The sequence below is a fragment of the Sturnira hondurensis genome, unplaced genomic scaffold (genome assembly GCF_014824575.4).
Source record: "Sturnira hondurensis isolate 20B ecotype Veracruz unplaced genomic scaffold, ASM1482457v3 Scaffold0005279, whole genome shotgun sequence".
In the NCBI taxonomy this organism is placed as follows: Eukaryota; Metazoa; Chordata; class Mammalia; order Chiroptera; family Phyllostomidae; genus Sturnira; species Sturnira hondurensis.
Window position 1 is genome coordinate 1,797,177 of NW_028077910.1, and position 23,492 is coordinate 1,820,668.

Genomic DNA, 23,492 nt, shown 5'->3' on the forward strand with positions numbered 1-23,492 from the left:
TAAATTTATAGCACTGGGTGCCTGTTATACAGTTTCTAGTGAAGTGCATTTGTTATGCAAATTGTTAATAGTGAACCATCATTCAAAAACTCTTTATGTTTGTTTTAATGAGGGAAGAAGTACCCTGTCTTATTTCATATAAATTCCCTTTACAATGTATGAAATATAGGAAGATACTTGATAAATAAATATGCTACTAATATTAGTGAATGTATGATGCTTGAAATATTACATGTTTTTTTGAAGTTGATAATTATATTACTTTAATTCCTCGGGGCAGTGGTAACAAAGATGAGTGATAGGTCCTTGTCTCACTCATAAAGATGTTTCACTTTGTGAGGAGACAGGTCAGTACAGAGAAACAAGATGAGTGAAAAGGAAGTGGACATCTCAGAGAGAATGAAGCAAGCATTCATCTCTTCACTTACTTAAGGTTATGAATGGTCAGCTCTCTGCTGAGGATGTGGAGTGGAAGGTGTGGTTCTAACCTAAGGATGCTGACAGTCTGGTTGGGGAGTCAGACGTGTGAAGGAATGAGTGTTTCTTGCCATTTTCCCTTACCCTTAACTCTTGCTGCAGAACACATGTTCATTGTCCTTTCTGGTAAGAATGCACCTTGGCATGATATGCACCTTGGTTTTAGTGCGTACAGTGTTCCTGCATTTCTTCTTCTTAGGACTTGCCTTCCTCCAGACATGAAGAAGAACCATGTGCCCCAGTGTCTGTTATCTATAGATGTTGCTTATTACACTCGGTTTCTGTCCATTTCAGGTCCCTGGAAGAGCAGCAGCATGTCTTCCGAGGAGAGGGAAAGTCATCTTTTCTGCACACTGAAAACCCTTCTAACTCTGGTCCGATCAGGTGATAGTGGTAGTGATAGCATGCTCAGTGTGACAGGGCTCTTCGGGTTACTTATGGCAGCTCCCACCGGCCTTGCAAATGGATTTTTATATCCTCTTGCATTTAGTTTGTGAATAGAAAGCCATTTTTTTTTACTTTAATAAACCATGCTGCTGGTTTGTTGTGGCAGAGATTAAGGGTATAGTGTAGACAAAACCAGAGACAATTTTGGGCTGGACACCCTCCAGAAACAGGCATCATAGTCCCACCTAAAGAACTGGTTCCATCCTATTTTTTCCATTTTATTTTTAGAGGTAGAGTTAAATACTGGAGATTCTGTTTGATAAGCTAGTAACTGGTAACATGTTCTTTATACCAGGAATTCTCACTTTTGGAGGGGCTTGCCAGGAGTTTAAGCCAGGTAGTGACACACAGCAGAGTCTGTGAAGCTGTTTATAGATAGTGTAATTCTGTTGTGCCTGTGAATAAACAGGTGTTGCCACACATACTATATTTCTGATAAAATAAGTTAAAGCAATATAAACACTAAGCAGTTGGTGGGATACTTAATATTTCCAGTTCAAGTGGTGATGTTGACATTGTCTTCAAGATAATGAATGGTCTTTTGAACATATGAGGATGCTAATTATGTAGGAGAGAGACAGACAGATAGAGACAGAGAGGAAGAGGGAGAGAGAAGGGGTGGTGGGAAGGCCATATTCATAGATTTGTTTTTAAGTATATTTTCTCTGAAGATAATATACACAGAAATCATTTTATTTGCATAGTATTGAAGTAAAAAAACAGGAGATTTAAATATTTTTTCTTTTTTTCAAAGTTTATTTATTTATTTTTGGAGAGAAGAGTAGGGAGGGAGGAAAAGAGGGAGAGAAACATTGACCAGTTAGTTGTCTTTCAAACCTGACCCACAACCCAGGCATGTGCCCTGACCAGGAATTGAACCAGTGACCTTTTTGGTTTGCAGGATGATGGCCAACCTACTGAGCCACAGCAGCTAGAGAAGGAAAAACAGGCTTTAAAGTTACACACCTCAAATTAAATTTAAGCTCTATGATTTGCTGACTACGTAACCTTGGTTGGATAAATTTATCTTGCATGTTAGTTTTCTTGCCTGTAAAATGTGAGTAAAAATACACTTTTTAAAGGACAGCCATGAGCTTTACATTAAATCAAGTGTGTTCAATATTCAGCCAGACTTACCTGCCACAGGCAGGTAGGTAATCAGTAAATGAGTACAACCTTAATTGAGCTAAGATGTTGCCTTAGTGACACACTACCATTGTTAACAACACATTACTGTTTGCTGTGCACCTTGTAGGCGTGTCAGGCTCTGGGGTAAGCACTGGGGCTACAGAAATGTTGAGCTCCAAGCACTGCCCTCAAGGAAATCACAGCCAACTGGGGGAGTCGAGCCCTCATGCCAGCGTTGCCGTATTCTGCAATAAGAACAGTGAAGTGAGGCACAGCAGCTCGTGGCGGCACGAGGAGGGTCAGCTAATTTAGCAAAGGGGCCCATCTGGAATAGCTTCCTGGAGGGAGTTACCCTTGAGCTGACTGTGGAAGGACAAGTAAGAATCGGTTGGATCTGTTCAGTGAGGGAGTGAGAAAGGAAGAAGGAGCTGGGAAAACACCACTGGGGCCTGAACTCAGAACCAATTTCTTAGTTTGGGGTGGAAGGTATGGATCCAAACATTTTCATTTTATTTTGGTGTGAATGTGTGTGTGGAACTCCTGTATTCTCTTTACTTTTCCTCCATCAGTACAGAAAGACCTAAGGAGGAGGAGGGAGATTGCTGGGCATACTGCTGTAGGTCTATAGCTCGCAATTTCTCTGTTCCAACAGGTCTAACTGGCAAGGCCATGGTATACAGGTAGATTTCCATGCCTGGGGAAGTCTTGCTGATTCTGTTACAGGGGATGGCAAGGCGGAGGGCAGGGCAACGTGGCAAGGGAGACTCCCACTTTGTTACGTGCGTGTGGTGGGTGCTCCACTGAGTGGCTACAGGGCACCGATAATCAGTGTGCACCGTTCTCCTGTGGATCAGTGAGAAGACAGCTGCCTGCTGTGCTGCAGGCTTCTCTGGACGACGTCCCAGTGACTCCTGCCTCTTTCCAAACCACCCTCTCCCAACACTCCAGGGCAATTACATTTTTTCTGGGGCACCCACTTGTACCCAGAGTACTGTTATTTCCATCACCAGGATACAACTCACTCTGTTCCAGTCCTGAGCGGGTGGAGCCTCTGAGGCTTGCAATTACCAAAGTTGTGCAAACAGCCTCTTTTAAAGATTTCCTTACTGTATATACGGAAGAAGGTGGGGAGAAGATGATGCTTTGTGAAAACTGAGCATTAAAATTGCCTAGAAAATACATTTATAATTGCATATAAAACAAAATGTGCATGTGAACTGTGTGGCTTTATTTTTAATTATCTGTTTTTTAGTAAGAATTCCACTAAGATTTCAAGAAATAAAATCCCAGGGCCTCATAAATGAATGAATAAAATATGAAGCATAATAAAATCAGATGATGTAATGCACATGAAAAATGGGGCAAGAGAAATATAAATAGAAAATATATATAGTCTTGCAAGACTAACATTGTGCTCTTTTGTGAAATAAATAGCTCTAGAATATTATAAGCAAACAAGTTTTAAAATTTAGAAGTACACTATTATTTTATCTTAGGCTTTATGTCTAAACATTAATGTATTTATATTTCTTTTTGGTTTTATTAATCCACTGAAGCAGGCTTCAGCTAATTCCCACAACCGAAATGTAGTTCACAGATGCTATCTTTTCATAAAGAAAAAGATAAATTTGTGTTTCGTGATGTAGCTGTTATTTTCAATGAGAGGAGTTATGTTGTATTAGATTTTCCCATTCCAATGTAACAGAACAGTCTCAAAATCGATAAAACAGCAGCACAAATAATACATAGTATGTGGAAAAGTAGATCACTCTGCATTAATTCATAGAGAAAATAGGTTTGCTCCAACACTGGTCTAGGAGGAGTAATTAGTGTTAGTCACTGCTTTGTGGGGAAAAGAAGTTACTACCAACGCCTGTCCTTTTTTCCTCCCACTTCCCAGACTCTGTGTCAGCAAACACTGAGAAAGCAAATGCGGACTGGTTGTGTTACCGAACAAAGGGTCCGAGGGGGGGGGGCAATACTTGGCCCACCGAGGGATGCCAAAAACTGCTTCAGAAAATAGGGGCCCCTCCCAAGGACGGTACACTAATATCTATAGGGCTCTTCTGTCCGCCGCCAATTGGAAAGACATCTCTCAATGCCAGAGATTTGTGAAAAGGAAACAAAATGTTTATTTAATGCTATTTAGGCCTAATGCCTTCCTTAAAATATTAAAGTCTTTAAGGATATACACCTACACACACACACACAGCGCTCCCTTCTCCCACTGTCCCAACTCCGGGTACCGTAAATCAGGAAAAGAGCACACGTCCGTTTTTCTCCCAGGCCGCTGGCACGTGAGCTGTGTCGCCTGCCTGTCCAGGCAGGATCTCCAAGTAATCCAAAGTCATGCGGCACCTTTCACTGGCAAGAGTTCTTTGTACCAAGTTCTAGTCAAAGTCTCTCCTGCTTTCCAGGCTACTCAGCCAAAGGGAGCACGCCAAAGTTGCGTGGGCCTCTTCTACCAAAGCCGCACTCCACCAAAAGTGCGCGTCTTTCTTCTTCACCTGGCCGCAGGGATCTCCATTCTGGCATAGCTGCGTGGTCTTCCCTTCCACCTGGCCAAGAGGGGGTCTGCACTCTGCTGAAACCTCGTGTCTCTCTCCCCAATGGCTACAGGGGTCTACATCTTTCCAAAACAGCGTAGCTCTCCCCCTCATCTGGCCAAGAGGGGAGTCCTCACTCTGCTAAAGCCACATGGCTCTCTCGCAGGCACTCTCTCCGAGAAGCAGCCCCAGTTTCTAGCCTGGTTTTTTTTCCACCACTCACTTCTCCTTGGCCCAAAACTTGGCCACAGCTATTTAACATATCTATGAAACCAGTTAAAGGTTATAGATATGTTAAATGCCATTCCAGAGGTTAGCTACAAAACTGTTGCTATGCAAAACAGCTCTCAATGGCCCTGCTCCATTCATCCCTTCCCCCAACTGACACCTGGGGGGGGGGTGAGGACATCCTAATATTTCCTCCAATATTTCTGTACACTTTGAGTTCTGGACACCATTCCAAATCTTTCCTGGGCCCCCCCTTGGCTGCACCCTGTATCAGTTGTAGTAGTTCTGAGAGGCATGGTCAAAGTGAAGGTCTTGGGTTAATGTACCTGAGTTTCCGAGTCGCGGCCGGCAATGACGGCGGGGCCACCGAGGGCTGTGCCAAAGCCGGGTCCCCACCTGGAGCAGCAGAGCTGCCACTTCCTTCTCTTCGTCTGAGCAAACTGAACTCCGGATATAAAAACAGGAGGCTCATCTGACAATCACGACTCCCAGGCTTGTTGCTGACATTTGTATCTCTTGGGCGCGTGTAACTGCAACTTGCGGAATTCATTAGGAGGCTTTGCTAAGCCTGCTTCTGTCCCTGAGAGAATCGTGCTGCCTATTTACGTTGGTGGTGGTGAAGCACTTTTTACTTATGGAAAATTTTGACACGTAAACCAGTGTCTCTAGGGCAGAGTTTGCAAACTCGCCGTTCCTAGACATATTTTGTTTACGTTGGTAGTATTACTTTTTGAATTACTTCTCAACATTTACAAATCAGAAGATTTCATGTTAAAAAATATGTAGATTTCTAGTATTCTTACCAAATCAGGACACCTGAGAACAATGGGCCCCTATTCCTTTATGGCAACAACCGCCTGGAGCCGAGTAGCACAGTCCTCATTAATCACAAACCCAGGAGAGCTTGCTGGCTGGCCAGAGCACCCTGATCCCCGGGTTTATAACACCCTGCCTGTCTCACTTATTTTCCTTGTCTACCTCGTTTGGTTTTGGACCAGGGTTTCTCAAAATTGGCTGCATATTAGAATCACCTGGTGAAATTTTAGGCCTTGGCTGCACCCCCAGCAATTCGATTGTGTTGTTCTGGAGTGGGGTAGTTTTTCCTCAACACAAATAATTTTGATGTCTGGCCAAGACAGAAAAGCTGGACCATGGAGGAGAGAGAGCAGACGTGTCATGATCCCACTGGGAACCTGGCCTTGTGATGTCAGTTAAGGAAATGATAAGTTTCTTGGTTATTCCAAGGAAAATTGATCTGATTTTCTCTTCTTTTAGATTTTGTGGTGTTGGGGGGATTTATGGGGGGTCATGAAGTTGCTGGCAAAGGATGGATCAAGGGTCTTGACTTTAAAGCAGTTATCAATGCTGAGGACCACACTCCCTGTTTTTGGACTTGCCTCCCTTACAAAGCACTGCGGGAGGCACAGTAGTTTGCTCCCCGATGTCTCCTGCGCCGTCTCTGTCTTGCTGCTCCTCCATACTGTGCAAGATGGGAACTTTTTGGCTGTGTAAGGCAGGGATGCATCTGTGGAGCATGTCAGGAGATCAACCTTTTTAATGCTCATAAAGAGACAGGATGTCAATTTAAAGCCTCATGTGTCACAAGCATTTTCAATCTTGCTGTGATTTATGAAATACTAGTATTGTAAATTGCAATCACGTTGGCCCATAAAATCCTGGCAGCTACTTCAATAGAAAAACTTGCATCCAAAAATATGATCTATGGGTGGGATAAAAGTTTCAGAAAGGAAGTGTTGTTTAATAGGCAGGTGCTATCGTCATGCGCTACTGACAAGGGAAAATTTTCTCAGCAAGAAATTTTCTTTCCCACCCCATGACACCCTGCACAAAGCATGGTCAAGGAGAATGCCATCTTGCCATTTTCTGCATATCTTGTGAGCAAAGGAGAATTCAAAAAGGACATGGCAGAAAAAGCAAGAGGGAGAAGTGAAGCTTTCATTTGAAAGGAAGCATCCAAGTTTCTTTTTGCTATTCTGTATGCTTTCACCTGCAGATGAACATTCCCTGCAGTACCATGGGAGAAGAGAGAGGCTGTGAAGAACAGTGGGGACAGGCCAGTCTGGTGTGTAATGGTCTGGCAGAGTTAAGATGATTTAAGAAATGCATCTCCGAGAGAGAGAGAGAGAGAGAGAGAGAGAGAGAGAGAGAGAGAGAGAGAGAGAGAGAGAGAGAGAGAGAGAGAGAGAGAGAGAGAGTCCTAAAGACAGAGAAAGGGGAGGGGGAGGTAGGAGGCAGAAGGGGGAAGGGCAGGAAGATCACTCGGAGCAGCATTCAAATTCTTAAATTGGTTTTTGGACATGGATTTTTCTACCACCTCAGACTTAGGGTCACCAGGTCAAAGAGAACTTCATGTCAGCAGGGATCTGGCGGCATTGGGGAAGACCACAGATCCAGAATAGTTAATCAAGGTGTTGCCATCTACAAGACCTGCATTGCAGGCAGGCAGGGAGTGCTCCCCAGCTGGGGCCTGAAAACGACTTCGTCTCAGTGCATTTTTTCAACACATCAAAGTGACAAGATTTTTAAATCCTCAATTTACTCTTCAAGCTTTGCCCTGTGGTCCGCTGGGGAGGAGGGGCTTCCTAACACCGAGGTAGGAAAAAGGAGACAAAAGGATACTTACCAGGGAAGGGAAGGTGAACTTACAAGTCGCCTGACTTCCAAAAATTACTTGAAAGGGGTATGTTTAAAGAGGTGCTGATCATATACATTTGAAAGAATATCAAATATACATTTGAAAAGAGGTCAAATACACGTTTCAAAAGAAAGGAAAGCCTAGTTTTTGTTCTAGAGAACAGAGAAGATGATGATATTGAAATTCTATAAAGGGGTCATGGCTGTACAAGGAAGGAAAACCTTAAGGATATTTTTGGTAAGCTAACCTTTTACCAAGACAAGAAATTCTCTAGATTTAGGCGGGACCAATTTCCTCTCCATGCATATCTTGATCATCTTGATATTTATTTGCTCTCAGGTCATCTGACAGAGTAAGGGCTCAAAGAATACGTTTTGATAAATAATGTTTCTTTCATGGGCAGAAAGAAGTTACATTTAATTGGAATTTTGAGAGCACTTAATTATTAGATGCAAACTACTGTGGGAGAGCAATTTTGTTATGCCTTCTGATGACATTAAGCTTTATTGAAGCCATGTGCTCTCAGGGAGCAGTGACGGTTAAGCAGTCCCAACGCACGTTTGTATTTCAGAAATGGCTAGCGTTCATTAAAGAAAAAAATGGCACTGGGTGGAGTTAAACGGTTATTCAAGACTTTATTCAGGCTATTGTGCCCTGAACGGTGTGGCTTAGTGAGTTGGGCATTGTCCTGGACATGGGAACATTGGAGGTTTAATTCCTGTGCCTGTGTTTCGGGCCAGCATCCCCCCAGGGGGTGTGAGAGGCAGCCGGTCGATGTTTCCCTTGCACATCAATGCACATTTCCCTCTCTCTCTTTCTCCTTCCCTTCCTCCCTCTCTCTAAAAATGTATAATTAAAAATCTTAACCAAAAAGACTATTGCAATAGGGGTCAAAACTATTGCGACCAGGGAGAGACTGACCTCATCTTCAAATATAATGGGGCAGCTTGGGATTTATGGCAATAGACAGCACGAAGAGTCAGTGGATGGAAAACTACTATGAGGAACTCGGTTAGCCATCAAAGGTGGGGAGATTACTACAAAGCTGTCCTGGCAGGATTCCTGTTAAAATGGGTCACCAGGGCCAGATGGAGATCTAGTTGACAAGAGGGGTCAGCGGAGCCTGAAGTTCAGTTGAGAAGGGAATCCTTGTCACCACAAAGAACCATCTTGTCCTTGCCTGTTCTGAGGTGGAGCCCACCTAATCCTTCCTTATGACCCCCACAAGACCGGCAGAAGACTCTCTTATTCGTCTGCTTCTCTGGAACTCCAGACTCCTGTAGTCCTCATTCATGAATCTTCTTCCCCTTATTGTGATAACCTGAATAGAAATCACCTCTTCAGTTGTTGGCAGAGACTGTCTTTCCCCGTCTGGGTGCTGTGTCTGGGTTGGAAGTGAAACCTTGCCTTTAGGACACTGCCTACTCCATCCAGGCAGTGAGGCCAACCTGAACCCTGTGAGCTCAGTTTCTGACTGGGAACTGCGAGACTCCATGGTGAGTCAGACCCTTGCCTTCCCCAGATTAAATCCTAAATAACACCTTTTGCATGTAAAACTGTCATTGGAGGCTCCAGAAGGCTTCTGGAAAATTATAAAGAATTTGTTCTTTTTTCTTGTAAAATACTATTTTGACATTTGATATTTTGACATTTGTTTACAATGAAGATAGATGTTAAAAATAAGTGGATACAAAATTTTTGACTTCAGAAAAGAACAGGTTAAAGCTGCCTCATAAGTGTAGGTGTGTAGTGTCATCCAAATGTCAGTGCGATGTTCCATTACGGGGGATAGAACTGTGTCTTCCTCTGATGAGATATAATGTCCCCCTCACCCCGAAACCACTAGAGCACTCAAACGGAAAGCGTTCCCACATGTACACAGACACCCAGTGACTGTCACATGATAACTGCGCATCAGGCACTGCGCTCGGCGCTAATGGACAATCGAACAGACAAGCGTACATGCTGTTGGTGAAGACAGACACTAGACAAGTGATCCAAAGATGATTAATAAAGTGAGAGGTGATGATTTTTATAAAGAAAAAGCAGTATGACACGATGAAGAAGAGGAGGAATGATCAGGCAACCAAGTGGAGCCTGGAGGGCCTGCTGCGCCAGCCATGCAGGCGACCAGGAGGAGAGCATGTCCACCTCGCCCGACCTCTGCTCGGCTTCTGTGCCGGAGTAAACAGTGATGTCCATTTGCTCAGTGAAAATCTTGCCCGATGTGGCTAGTAGCCCACTCTCAGAATGCGGTGAGCTTCTCACCAGTTATGTCTACTGATCAAGAGTTAGTTGTTTGTCAGGTTAGGTGTGGGCGAGACAACAGTCAGAGTGGGAGAAAAATTTTAAAAGTATGGGAAGACTTTGGACTTACATTGCTGCACAAGAATCTTTATGTTTCCACACCATTTAAAGACATTGATACCGGAAGTACTTTACAATGTAGTACGTAATGACAGAGGATGCGGAACTTTTAAAAGGTGAACCTTCCCATCCCCTGCCCCCCAAACTCATCTACGCCTTTCATCAAATGACTGGGAATGGAGTTCGCAATGAAGCTTTAGGTTGAAGAAAATGTTAAAATAATATCATATTTTTTACGTTTTACCACTTCAACTTCTTTTTTCTTTTAACTCTCGAACACACCGACTAACTTTTTTATATTTCAAATATTTTTTATTTCTTCAAATTTGTTTATCAGGGATGGCTGAAATAAAATAATATAATTGAGTCTCATCATCCCCATGGAAATAGTTTTAAGCGAAAACTGGTCAGATGGATATTGTTCTCTACTTTCAACCAGAAATAGTTGCCATTGATGAACAGACAGCCAACAACAGTCTGTCAAGAATGCTTGAGACGTGTTACGTAACACAACATGCCTGTTCATGGAGCGGGAGAGGGAGGATTATGAAACAGTTTATTCGAGCTTCTAGATTTCATCATACAAAACAAGCACACAAGCACCACCCATGCCTCTGAGAACACTGCACCCTTGAAAAATGCTTTGCCTCCTCCATCACAAGCAATGTTCCTCCAGCAGTCGAGCGTGCCTGTGTATGTGATATCAGTCCCTTTGCACCCTGACTGCATCATCAGGTGGCGAGGAGCAATGTCCAACGGATAGGAAGCCACCCCGGCTACTGCTGTGACAGACCGTGTGATCACCCAGCTGATGAAGATGTGAAGCATTCTTGGGGTCTGGGAGCATTCCCTTTTCAGTGTCATAGTTACCGAAGTAGGCGGCTCAGTAGATGTTAATACCCTGCACAGACACATTAAAGCCTTGGTACAGGCCCCTAATCCCATCAGATTTGTAGAACTTAATCAGGCGGTTACTGAAGCCTTTGAATTCCCTTTCAGCTCCAGCTTTGCCCATCTCAGCGGTTAGACAGGTATGGGCAAAATCAAGAGGCTACCCAAAACACAGACAGGTGGCCTCAGCGGCACCGCCGCATGCCAGATGTCCTGCAAAGTAGCACCAAAACTGGGTTCTCTTGTCCATGCCACCAGGAAGATCTGCTTGTATTTATCTGTGAAGGCAACGTTGAGTGCCTGGGTGAGGAATTATCTGATGACACTGGCTAGGTTACCGCACCAGAAGGACAGGACTCCCTGGGGCGTCCCTCTCCTTGGGGACATGAACTACGCAGTCTGTAATGGCCTTATATTGCTGATCTGCAGTGATTTGCTTGCTGGCGGGCTGCGCCTGCAGCAGCAGCTCAACCCACCTGATGGCCACGACCGCTGTCTTGGAGACGGTTGCAGCCACTCTACTTGCCAGGAAGTCCTTGGCAAAGGACACAGCAGCATCTGTCATGTCGAAGGGAAAGCAGGAGTGGGAGACTGCAGGACTAGGTCCATAACTGGTTGGGACTCTGGGGCTCTAGCCCCACTGACCTGAGCAAGAAAGTGGAAAAACTACAGTATTCTCATAAACGTGAGATCATGCTATTCATCTTGTTTTGTGACCTTTATTCCCGTTTGCAGTGAACACCTCTCTGTTTCAATAAATATATTTCTACAATACATTTTTAGATGCCATAGTATTTAATTATGTGAACAGATCATAATTTTTTGGAGCTATTTACAATGGTCAGCTATTTAAAGGGGTTGAGCTTGATTCTGTGATGATCAACCTTATATGCACACACTGGTATGCATCATTAACATTTCTTGAGATAAGTTTCCAGGAAGTGAATTTCTGGCCTAAAGGAATGTACATCTTCAAGATTTTTGCTGTGTACAACCAAATTATCCTCCAGAAAGATGGACTGTCATATGTCTTTGAGGGTGAAATGTTCCTGAAATTCCCTGAATATTTCTGAGGCAATTCGCTAATCAGACAAAGGGTCAGCACTTAAAGGTTACATGCGCATGTATGGATACTGAATTCAGGCCCTTCAAAGGACAGAATGACCAAAGCAACAACAACAAAAAAACCCATAAAGCAATAAAACATAGCATAGAAGCTAATACCTACTCAGCAAAGTCACCATCATCTTGTGAAAAGCTTGCTTTTGCCAGTTAAAGCCTTTATTTTTGAGTGACAAGTAAAAGGTAATAGAATCTGAGCCATTTTTCCCACCATGGTCCCCCCACTCTCTTCTCGGAAGGTGCCTGGCGGCTGCCTGCACGGTCCCATCTAAGGGCCGCCTGTCTCAGAGCAGGTGGCAGCATCCCTCGAAGGGGCAGCTTCTTTGTTAGTGCACCTGACTCGTTTTGATGACATCTTTATAAAATTTGTTACTTCCTTTTCTTTAATCTACTATGTGGTCACTTTAAATGTCATTCTTTGAACAGTCTCTTAGAGACAGCCCTGGAGGAAAATAATTGCATTAGTTACAAACACTGAGACACAGCATAAGCCCAGAATGATGATACACCAGTCAGACTTAACACCTTTTCCTTCCATAGCTGTCCTGGATGTCTTTTGAGCTGGTAATTAGGTTTCCAGTGTTTTTGTTCTCATTAATGGCTCTGGTACTGTCAAAAACCCCCACTGAGAGTGAGATTTATTTAAAGTAGAAATTAGATTCCAATATAGAGAGCAGAGCTAGGAATTCCCGCCACATCAGCTAGTAGTAAAGGAATCTCTCGCCACTCTGCACCAAAACAATTTAACAAGGGCTTCTGTCTTGTTCCAAACTCAGATAAGGACTTCCAGATTTTAAATTCTCGGTGTCAGTTTAGTTAGTTTCTCCTTTAGTTACTCTGTAGCGTTGGGTGTAAGTGCCGGGCTGTTTCCTGGAGCTGGGTATCTCCAGCATTGTGAAGAAGGGAGACATTGATACTTTTGAGAAAGCTTTCTTCTTTTTAAAAAATATATTTTATTGATTATGCCATTACAATTGTCCTATTTCCCCCCTTCATTCCCCTCCACCCTGCACACCCCCCACCCCATTCCCCTTTAGTTTATGTCCACGTGTCTCAAGTTCTTTAGATTCTATATCTCCCATACTGTTCTTCTCCTTCCCCCTGTGTATTTTCTCCCCACTGTCTATGCTACTTATTCTCTGTACCTTCTCCCCCCTTCTCCTCCTCCCACTCCCCTGTTGCTAACCCTCCATGTGATCTCCATTTCTATGGTTCCCACTCCTGATCTAGCTGTCCTCTTGGTTTGCTTTTGTTTTAGGTGTGGTTGTTAATAACTGTGAGTTTGCTGTCCTATCACTGTTCATATTTTTTATCTTCTTTTTCTTAGACAAGTCCCTTTAACATTTCATATAATAAGGGCTTGGTGATGATGAATGCCTTGAATTTGACCTTATATGAGAAGCTTTCTTCTTTCTAGTGCAGAAAAGCTGACCTAGAATCGGAGTGGTGAGCATAATGTGATGTAGGTGAGTGGAGAGGGGGATGGGAAGTTCTGTGGAGAAAGAGGTGGCCTAATTTCTTCTCAAGATATCAGAACAGGCTCTAGAGAGGAGGTGACCTTTGACCTGAGCCTAGAGGAGGGGTAGGATTTCGCTAAGCAGAGAATATGTGCATTCTGAGCGTTACAGGTGGAGGAGGGCAGAGGTGTTTACAGAGACAAAGAAGGAGAGTATTTGTGAAACGCGTTAGGGGGCCAGGCAGGATTCACCCTCCAAACCTCGTGCCCTTACCGCCTCTGTTGTCGCCTGCTACTACCTTCCTTAAATGGTCGTTTAAAAAGGGTGAAGTCTGTGCTGTTCTCTATTAAAAGGGAGAAGTGAGGAATAACGCTGTCGTTGAATTTCCTATAGGGACTGAAATTCTGCTTTAGAGGGTTACATATACTGTCCCATTCAGTCCTCACCACGACCTCCCCATGGGGCTTGTTGTGCATGCTGCCACCAGGTTTTGGACGAGAAAACAGAAGCTTATTTGGTGAGCAGCTGTCAAAGGCCACACCCCTAGTAAGTTGTCTATGGGTGGCTCCTTCAAATGTCTCAGCGAAGGCGTCAGCTGGGAGAACATGCCTCGCCGGGGGCTTCAGAGGTGCACCCGAAGGCGGTGATGGTGTGCACTCTGCAGAGTGGGTGCCTGGAAATGGCGGTGAAGAGAGCAGAGGTAGAGGACACCCAAATAATTTGTCACACACTTTCAAGTGCATTTGCTCTCTTATCTCTTACTCATTTAATAAAGGCCTATTGAGCAGTGGGGCGACAGGCACACTAAGGCAGGATTGTTACTCTCAACAAGCTCTCAGTCTCTGAAAACTTGAAGACTGATGGATTACAATTCACTGTAGAGGTGCTCAAACGGAGGTACACCAGGTGTATGGAGATGATAACTCTGCCCGAAAGACCCAGGGAGATAACATGGAGATGCATCCTAAAAGATTGCCACGAGAGTTTCTGGGGAAGGCAAGTGAGTAAAGGCATGTGAGGCGGAAGGATCAGTGAGGGAGAAGGCACAAGCATCAGTGTGTGAAGGAGAACAAGGTGTATGCAGACTGGTGCACTTGCTGCAGTGGACAGAGGGTGAGGAAGTTTGCAGGGGGAAAAGCTAGGGATTGAGGCTGGGGCTGGGTTGAGAAGGGGGGGAGGTCATTCTGAGTACTAGATCCAATTCTGTATGCTTTTTTTTTTCTTAAGGAGGGAGCAATACGATAATAATCCTAGGGGTGATCTGGAGGGCAGAACTGAACAAGGAAGAGATTGGGAAGGCAAAGAAAGAAACGCCCACTTCCCTGGCACTGTTGTTGAAAGGACCTGGGCCGCACTGGAAGCAGGAGGAACGTACCTTCTGCTCCCCCATCTGACCGTCTCGCTCTCTGCCAGTGCAGAGTCCTGCTGGGGCCTGGGATGTGTGCGTCATCACAGAGCAGGAGGTAGGATAGGGGCTGAGCCTATGAGACGCTGGAATTTATTCACCCCACCCCCTCCATGGGAGATGCAAGAACCTTTGAATTCTTGTCCCTTCCCTATTGCTCACTCCGTGAGAGAAATGATTCTTCCTACTCAAGTCCCTTCAGCTACCAAAAAGGAGAATTAAAGATGATAAACTGAACGAGTTTTTAAAAGTTGGTGAATAATATACACCTTCTATAGCCTGTGTCCTGTTGTTATTCTTAGTAGCTTTTCCTGATGACTCGGTGCCACCGATTATGTAACACCATCCTTATTGTCTCTGTTTACAAGTTTTATAAGAAGAAACTTGAAGTCTTCTAGGAGGGTATATTAAAAAGCAGCTCCACTGTTAAGAGAAAATAACTATTCTTTTAATAGCACCAGGAGATGGTTTCCTGAAATCTCTGTGTGTATGTGTGTGTGCATATGCCTTCTCATTTGGTGTTTTCATGTTTATTTAGTTCCTCACTTTATGTTTTTAACAGCTTTAGTGATGTAGAATACACATACAGTATGTCTTAGTCTGTTTGGGCTGCTGCAACAAAAGTGCCATACATAGGGTGGCTTATAAGCAACAGAAATTTCTTTCTTGTAGTTCTGAAGGCAGGAAGTCCAAGATTAAGGAACCAGCAGATTTGGTGTCTGGTGAGGTGGCTTTCTTTTCAAGGTGTCCTCACATGGCAAAAGAGGGCCACGTTGCTCCCTGAGGTCTCTTATAAAGGCACTAATCTCCTTCACGAGGACTCCACTCTCATGACCTAATCAGCTCCCAGAAACCCCATCTCCTAATACCATCACCTCAGGGATTGGGTTTTAACCTAAGAATTTTTAGGGGAAGAGGCATAGACATTCAGTCTATTTCATAGTACACTGCAAATATTTATGCACACAATTTGACATATGAGGTCTCCAGAAGGTATCCAGACATGTAATATGAAAAGTGGAGACATTTATTGAAGAAGGTACAAGATACAAGAAACATTGTACATAGGACAATGATGCCCCAGTCTCCTTCAAAGTGGGCACCTTGGGACCTCACACAGTGCTCCCAGTCTTCATCAGCTGGCCTGTTGTATTTCCCTGAATCTCACTGATGGTTTGAAATCTCTCCCCTTTCAAAGGTGATTTTAATTTTGGGAAAAGCCAGAAGTCACAGGGCACCAAATCTGAGCTGTAGGAGGACTGAGTCACCTGAGTGATTAGATGTTTCACCGAAGAACTCTGGACATGACCCATGAGTGCACACATTGTTGTGATGAAGCTGCCAATCACCAGTTCCCCACAACCGCATTCTTCTGAATCATTTGAAAAGTTTCTCTGGAGGGATGTTCAAGCTTAATGCAAAATACGATGAAGATCCATTGCTCTATTCACTCAGTCATTTCGAATGTGATGGCTGCACAATATACATGTTCACTCAATGGTGTCTACTGCCCCCAGTGACTAGTACAGTGAAGTTGTCATTGTTCACACATGTGCATTCCAGTCCACTCTCCTTGTTTGGCAGGTTACATTGATGTTGTGCAGACTGTTCTCATTACATTAACAATGGCTGGAGTTTTTCCAAACAGACCTTGTATGTGTAAAAATGAAACATCACTGCAGTCCAGATGGGGAACATATCCATTGCTCCTACAAGATGCTTTATGTCTCTTGATAGTTTCTCCTCTTCTGCTACTCCTTATCTTCAGGAAATGCCTGATCTGCTTTCTGTCACTACTTAGTCATATGATAAGTTTTATAAACAAGANTCCTTGTTTGGCAGGTTACATTGATGTTGTGCAGACTGTTCTCATTACATTAACAATGGCTGGAGTTTTTCCAAACAGACCTTGTATGTGTAAAAATGAAACATCACTGCAGTCCAGATGGGGAACATATCCATTGCTCCTACAAGATGCTTTATGTCTCTTGATAGTTTCTCCTTCTTCTGCTACTCCTTATCTTCAGGAAATGCCTGATCTGCTTTCTGTCACTACTTAGTCATATGATAAGTTTTATAAACAAGAAATAAAAATCCAGTGTGTCTGGGAAAGCTAGTTCTTTGCCCAAACATCCTTTCCTACCCTTTTCCTTTTAAGTGAATCCTGATCTATATCATGGAGGGCAAGGAAATCTCTGGAAGAATTTTTCCCCAGCCTTCCCCAGAGCTAGGTATTGCTGTATAACTAAGATCTTGCCAATGAGATGTGAACAGAAGTGATCTATGAGACTTCTGGGAAGACTGCTTAAAGGGAGCTAAGTTGTCTTGGAAAAGACCTTTTCATCTTTTCCCTCACTTCTCTTTCTGCTGTGTGGAATACACTCGTAACGGCTGGAGCTCCACCACCATATTGGACTATGAGGTGACCTTGAAAATTGAAGCTATTCCTGAGCTGATGGGGCAGGGAGACGAACCTGCATTTCTGATGTCACTGTATCATGGACTATCTGCATCTGGGCTTCTTTTATATGAAAGTGTCATAAACTTCTAGCTTTCTTCAGCAACTCTTATTTCACTTATATTTTTATATGTAACTGACCCTATCTGAACAGGAACATTCATACTTCTATTTTTGCTTTCTCAGAGCAGTTGCGACAATGCCACTTGCTTTTATTTCCATTTGAATTATATACCTGATGTAGGTCCTCTTTAAAACATTTATATTTCACTTGGCTTTGACAGGGGATTGGTCACTTTGCTGGGATCAAGCGATCTCCTCAAAAGAGATTAGCAAGCAAATTGCTACAGTGACTTGATTTTCAAAGCTGTGACACATCAACTGCTCTGACAGAACAAAGTGCTATACATTTTTATTTTATTTTATTTATTTATTTTGCTTCGTAAAGCTTTATTGTTTCCATTTGGTCCATGGCATGGGAGGGACCTCCAGGGTGGTTAATAGGCTGCCTAATGGTTGCAAGCTGAGGCTCGGGCAGAAGGCAGACACCAGGGGAATGCAGAGGATCCCCTGAAAGGTCTCTGGGCCCCAAAGGTTCCTAGTCATACTCGAGGGTGAATCTTTCGAAGAGATATTCACCCAGCCCAGCATGGGGTCAGCCAGCCTGCAGATGTTTGCCAGGTGGTCTCCCATCTTCTTGATGAGTTTCACCTCCTCATCCAGGACGTGGCTCTTGAGGAAGTTGATAGAGGTGTGGGTCCTGCATGCAGGTAGGATCCAGGGCATGCACGTTCAAAAAGCCTGGTTCAGGTTCTTCTCCAAGGCCAAAGCAGCTTCCATGGTGTCCTGAGTTTCACCCCACTCATCTTGGGACAGCTTCTGCTTGTCCTGGAAGAGAGCATGGCCACCGTGCTGCTGTGGCATCTCCAGGAGTCGCCTGGCTTCCTCAAGCTTCTCCACTTCTCTGCTGCCAAGTCTCAGAAGAGGTGGCCTGCACCCTCCAGAGCTACATGGCATGATTGAAACAGAAGCCCAGAAAGAGGTAGGTGTAGGAGGCACACAGATGCAGGCTGACCAGGTGGTTGATGGCAGCCTCCACCTCGATGGGCTAATCCTGATGAATGTGGGAGCTATTGGTTGCTCAGCTGAAAGGAATTAAACTAAAAAAACAGTGTTGGCTGGAGGCTGAGGATGGCTGAGGTGGTTCCAAAGATCGCAAATGAAAAAGTGATTGGAGCCCTGGCTGGTGTGGTTCAGTGGGTTGAGTGCTGGCCTATGAACTAAAAGGCCGCTGGTTCAATTCCCTGTCAGGGCACATGCCTGGGTTGTGGACAAGGCCCCTGGTTGGGGGTATTTGAGAGGCAGCCAATTGATGTATCTCTCACACAGCCATGTTTCTCTTCCTCTCTTTCTCCCTTAACCTCTCTCTAAAATAAATAAATAAGCTCTTTTTAAAAAGTGGTTGGGGAGTGATTGAAGGCTAGCAGAAGCAGTGTCCTTTCCCCGTGTCTATTCAATCGAAAACTGTTGAAGCAAGAGACAGATTCAGGAAACCGTGGAGGGCACTACCTACACTGCTTTGCATTTAAGCACCTTTTACCTCAAGGGGATTTCATGACGTGTGATGCCTTGAACACTTTCAGAGAGGCCTGGGAGAACCCTCTGCCCCTCTTCTCCATGTTAAGAAAAAGAAAAATGTAAATAGAAATTATAAGTCTATGTGGTGAAAGAAAAACGTCACTAGGACTCAGTATAAATCTCCTGGAGCTGGGAGATTCCTTTCTTGTCGTGGACGTAGGACATATTTCCATCACTGCCCTGGCTTAGTGTACAATGTCCAATCTCTTAACCTGTGAAAAATAGAGTCCTCTCGTTGCCTTTGCCACCAGGTGCAAGGATCCATGCAGCACCGTGGAGGCCCTGGCATGCTTATTTATGAACTAGGGCCTAGGACACATCCTTCTCACTTGCTTCTAACAAGCTTTCTCTTGTGGGGAAATGTGGTTTGTGCTGTAAAATATAAATTTAATTAAGTTCTGTTAGGCACTGCATTCCTTGTGAAAAAGAGAAAATGGAAGAACTATATAATAAAGAGTAATTGGCCCGGGCAAACATTCGTGCTATTTTTCACTGGCATTTCTGGAAATTAAGCTATTAAATCAGGAGAGCAGGTCAGGCCAGTTTGATATTTATTTTTCATTCCTTGACTACAAAATAAAAGGCTTAACTTACAATGACACAAAATCAACACCTACTGTGTTCCATTAATTAATTCTGGCGTTCTATCAAAACATCTCCCAGATTTGTCTAATATGATTTTCTTTTGTTCATAAAAGCCTGGAGCATACTAGCTATGATGCCATTATATTGTAGATTTTTAAAAAAGGTTTCTATAATTATTCTTATCCCCTGCCTGGTATTTTTTGTGGGAAAACAAAACTGGGTACATTAGAACGTTTTGTGGCTTGTGAAAATGTCTTGGCATTTTTTCATAAACTTTGGTGGTCCCTTTCCAGTTCTCAGTATTTTAAGAATATTGTAAACAGTTCACAAAAGGCATGAAAAATTTGGGTAGTCTGGGACATATTTAACTCACAGCTTCTCATTTATTTTAGCTTAATCCTTTCATGGGTTTTTTCAAAATAAATATTTCGCAAAGTCTTCATTATTTTTTAATAATGGGCATGATTTCTTTTTTGCCATTTAAGAAATATATGTATTGGATTTGTCTCGTTCTTATAACATTTCTATGCTAAAAGATGAAGATACTTCAACTTGCTTTTACTCAATTTTATGCAACAATTTCTCTCATTTTCTCTACTCAGATCTTATAACCTCTTGAGGGGGAAACATGTATGTATGTATGATTCATTGATTTGGGCACTGCAGTGAGAACTGGGCCCAGCCCATCTTCCTGCTAAATTGAAAGCACCTTATGCTGGGGGATGTGTTGATCTTCCTTCGCTCATTCATTTGCACCCAGCAAATGCTCCATACATGTCTGTTGAATTGATTTGAAAATAATGGAACCAGGAAACAAAACTTCTTGACTTGCACTTACCAATGCTGCATTTTCAGGAAACTAGTTTTTCCTAAAGAGTTAAACAAATTGCCTATACTAAATATTTCTCTTTTAAACCAGGCATGCTCTGGTTATACAGACATAATCTTATGAGTTGATTTGATATTCTGCTCTTCATGTTTTTCATGTGAAGAGATTAAAACCCAGTGTAAGAGGCCCTTCACAGTGATGTGGCTACCCACTCAGCACTCTACAAATGCTCTCACATGCTGATTGGGCTGTCCCTGAGATCAGAGGTGATTATTCTCCTTGCAGCCCCCATGGCTCAAACAGGGTAAAGCTGAGCAATAAGCATTTATTGAAGAATAACTGACTGACAAACATGAAACTGAGAACATATTCTTGAACAAATACGAAACTGACCTCTAGACTTATTTTTTGACTTTTTAAAAAGCATTCTTTTTACTTATTACCTCTGAATTTCATATACTACCTTTCCTCAGTTCTTTTCTGAGGAAGAATTGCATCCCAGAGACCAACAGCTAGTAAGGGAGGCAATGGAAAAAGAAGTAACCTTCCAATGACTGGTGATAGGCAGACATGTTTTTTCCTTCTTTTTTTCTGTGATGAATGTTTCAAACTGGCTCACACTATCGATATCTCATAAAGGTTAACTCCAAAATGCTTTGGAAACAGAGGACGCTGGATGGCCAGAAGCTGTGTGGAGCTTGGCCCTTCCCTGAGGTCGAGTGTCTAGATGGTAGCTGTTTCCATCTCTAAATACACTCAGAGTGAGTCACCTAACAGGGAGAGAAAATTCCTTTTCTCTCTTCCTGTCAGCGTGACTGACATAACTATAAATGCTGGTTAGCAGGTGCCTATCAGTTCATAGGTGGAATTTTTGAGGGAAAGATATTAAACAGGTGAGTGAATTGAAGCTCATTTGAAATGCTCGATTATGAAATATATGGAAACTAATTCACAGTCTGTGTTATTATCCCCCAATTTTTATTTACAATTCAATGTTCTTTTCAAAGCACTTGGGGACCACGTTATTTTCCACATTACTGATGGCACTCAATACAACATGACATTTATGGATCAGTACTACTTCGCCACCTTTGGAAAAGCGAAGATGTCCTGTTGTTAAATTCATTGAGAAATGATTTTAACAAATTCATGGGCAGCTGCCACACCTCGCCATTTGTCCTTCATGGGCTCTAGTGGCCTCTAGACAGACATGGCCACCTACTGGCACCTGGGATACATCACAAGCCAACTCAACAACTTCTTCCCTCCCTGTGGACACACCCCTTTCCAGTGTGAGCTGGATGCCCCTCCCACTGAGAGGGGTCACTTCCCTGTGCATTGAGTCTGGGCAGGTCTTGGGACTTGTTCTGACCAGCAGAATGTCACACCAGTGATGTGAGAATTCCAAACATAGCCTCAGTTCCCACTCTCTTGGGATGATGTGCCTCAACTGTCACATTGGGAAATAGGGCCTAACCTACAAGGAGAGTGAAAGGTCATGTAAAGAAGAGAGAGAGCAACGCAGCTAAGTCCCTTAAACACCTGAGTGAGGCCATCCTAGACCACCCAGCCCCAGCTGCAGAGGTGGCCTCAGCCGAAACCCAATGGAAGGGCTGCTCAGCTGAAGCCAGGCTAAGTTGCTGTTCCACAGAATCATGAGTAAATTAGACCATTGTTATATTGAGTCATTAATTTTGAGTAATATGTAAAATGGTAATAGGTAACTATTACAGCACCCTAGGAAAAGGACCCCTGCTTCTCAGGAATTCACATTATCTCTTCAGACAGCTTCTTCTCAGCTCTGCCAATCCAGTCTGGTCACACTTGGCCTCTGTCTCTGGCCAGCCCAGACTCACGGCTTGGCTTGATTCAGATTCCTGCCTTATCCTGGGATGCTAGGCCTTGGGATATTCTTTGGCCCCACACTTTTTAGCCTATGGGCTGGACGAATTCTCTTCATCATTACCAGGAGCCTGGCTAGATGTGGTTGGTGTTCAGGGAAACCGCTTTGTCAAGAAAGTTCAGAGGCTGACTTACAGAGTCATGGGGCCTAAGGGAGAAATGTCCTTGGGTTTCCTGCAGCCATTTTATACCCAGAATGTAATCTCATGTTCACAGTTTCAGTGATTGTTTAAGAGGTAAATTTGATCCCATTTCCAACCCCCTTTAAGCTCCTGCATTGCTCTTAAGATAAAGTCAGGCTCCTTTTTTATGTCTCACAAAGCTCTGAATGTTTTGCTTTCTGCTTGACTTCATCATCTCACTCTCATCTCTGGGACTACATTAATAGTCCCAGCACTGTCCTTCGTGTTTTGTTGGACTGGGGCTCGTTCTATGAATTTGAACGTGCCTTGATAACTAACCCTGATGTTTAAGCCACCAGCTTGTGGTACTTTGTTATGGCAGTCTACTCTTTGCTGTGCCATGTTCAGATGCTTGGAATACATCATTCAAAAAATGAAGATCATTACTCTTGAACATCTCACGTTTTAGTGGAGAGTGATAGATCAGAAGCCATAAATACGTGTTACAATGTGGTGTATACTATGAAAAAAAATCCAGAAGAGTAAGGTGGATTAGAAATGTGGAGGAGAGGGGCCTGTAGTCCTTGCTGAGAAAGTGACATTTGAGCAAAGACTTGAAGATGATGAAGAGGTCATCTAAGGGTCATCTGGGGGAGATGGTGTTCTGGACAGGAGGAGGGGCTAAAGTCGAGTCCCTGAGGCAGTGTGTGCCTGGGAGTTCCTTACACCCCTGAAGGCACTTTGGCTTTTATTCTGATTGAAAGCAGAAGCTGATGTGAGTTTCAGACTGGGGAGCGATATGATCTAATTTATGTTTTAAAAGGATCAGTCTGGTTGCTGTGTACTAGGATAGATGGAAGCGAGGAGAAACACTTTGAGCCTCTTGCAGTAATAACCCAGGTGAAAAATGGGCCTCCCTTGCACTGGGGCCTTGATAGAGAATGAGATAAGACGTAGTCTCATTCTGCGTGGGGCTTGAAGGCAGAGCTTTAGGATTTGCTGACAGATTTGGTAAGAGAGTTTGTCAGAAAGAGAGGAGTCAGGAGGACTCCAAAGTTAGTGTCTTTAGCAAATGAAAGATAACATTCTCTTTTACTTCTTATCCTTTCTTGCTTTGCTGATAATACTAAGAAATTTCCAGTGAAGTCCATTCTTTCCTTGTCTGCAGGCTCTTTCTTCTAGTTTGCTTTAGCAAAGATGTCTGCCTTTTATTTTATATGATTTGCTACAGTGT

At 43.5% G+C, this 23,492-nt stretch overlaps 2 pseudogenes; both read right to left on the reverse strand.

Moving 5' to 3' along the window:
- Positions 1-10,417: 10,417 nt before the first annotated feature.
- On the reverse strand, positions 10,418-11,305 carry LOC118987509 (ADP/ATP translocase 2-like; annotated as a pseudogene).
- Positions 11,306-17,780: 6,475 nt separating this feature from the next.
- On the reverse strand, positions 17,781-22,660 carry LOC118987493 (ferritin light chain-like; annotated as a pseudogene).
- Between the last annotated feature and the right edge of the window lie 832 nt (positions 22,661-23,492).